The sequence below is a fragment of the Echinops telfairi genome, unplaced genomic scaffold, assembly GCF_000313985.2.
Source record: "Echinops telfairi isolate 266 unplaced genomic scaffold, ASM31398v2 ScPeMD7_4;HRSCAF=17, whole genome shotgun sequence".
Classification (NCBI taxonomy): Eukaryota; Metazoa; Chordata; class Mammalia; order Afrosoricida; family Tenrecidae; genus Echinops; species Echinops telfairi.
This window is the reverse complement of record NW_022103900.1, coordinates 20,050,773-20,052,271: the sequence shown is the minus strand read 5'-3', so window position 1 is coordinate 20,052,271 and position 1,499 is coordinate 20,050,773.

Here is a 1,499-nt window from a genome sequence, read left to right as displayed (position 1 = left end):
AGCAGACTAAGGGGCATTCAAATTGCAAAGAAAACAAAATAAAACTATCCTTATTCAATGATGACTTTATTCCATCATAGAAAACCCCAGAGACTCCACAACAGAGTTATGGAAACTAATTGAAATATTCAGGAAAGTGGCTAAGTACAAGATCAACATACAATAAATAAATAACACCCTTGTGGGGGAGCACTGAAATAATTCAAGGGGTTAAAAGAGCAGGTGGCTAACTTTGTACAAAAGTTTTAATTTCCAGTGGAACACTGAACAATTTTTTTTCTGAAAAGAGGATGATAGGTCCAATAAGTTTGAGACTTATGCTCTACACTAACAAGGAAGACTCTAAAAAGAGAATCAAGAAAAGGATGCCATTTAAAATAGCCTCCAAAGGAAAATTACTCAGGAGTATGCCTAAGCAGGAATGCAAAAGTTGTACACAAGGAAAAACATAAAAACTGTCAGAAAGAGAGAAAGGAGGAAGGGGTAAACAATGACAATGATCGACACATAACCACCACCCCCATCCCCCAGGGGGAGGAACAAAAGAAACTGGAAGGGAAGGGGACAGTGGTCAGTGTAAGATATGAAAACAATAATAATTTATCCAGAGGTCATGAGGGTAGGAAGGGGGGAGGGAGGGAAAAAAGAGGAGCTGATATCAAGGGCACAAATAGAAAGTAAATGTTTAGAACATAATAATGGCAACATATGTACAAAAATGCTTGATACAATTGATTTATGGATTGTTATAAGAGCTGTTAGAGCCCCAACAAAATCATCTTGAGAGAGAGAGAGATCCACAAAAATGGAAAAGTATTCCATGCTCTTGGATTGGAAGACTTAATATTATGAAAATGTTTATGCGACTAAAGTATCCACAAATATAATGCAAAATCAAAGCCAAACTTACTGCTATCCAGTCAATGCCAACTCATAGCAACCCGATAGGGCAGTGTAGAACTGCCCCCTGTGAGTTTCTGAGACTGTAACTCTTACGGGAGTAGAAAGTTGCGTCCTTCTCCCTGAGAGCAGCTGGTAGTTTTGAACTGCAGCTCAATGGGTAACTACTATGCCACCAGGGCTCCCCAAATATAGTGCACTCTTTATGCAAATTCCAACAATAATCTTTAATGAGCTGGAAAATGTTTATTAATCTTCAACTTTATATAAAAGGCAATAAATGAAAATACCACTGCTATGGAGTTGACTCGACACATAGCAACCCTTTAGGACCGAGTAGAAAACTGTCTCTTTGGGTTTCTGAAGATTTCAATCTTTATGGGATCAGAAAGTCTCACCTTTCACTACTGAAGCAGCTGTTCTGTTCAAACTGCTGATTTGTTAGTTAACAGCCCACTATGCTACCAGGGCTCCTTATATAAAAGGACCAAAAATATATAATCAGAAAGTCACTCACATCTAACTCATGGTTACCCTAGCATTGAAGAACATTTCCTGACTTACTGTACCACCCCCCTGCCATCTAATCCTTTCCAACT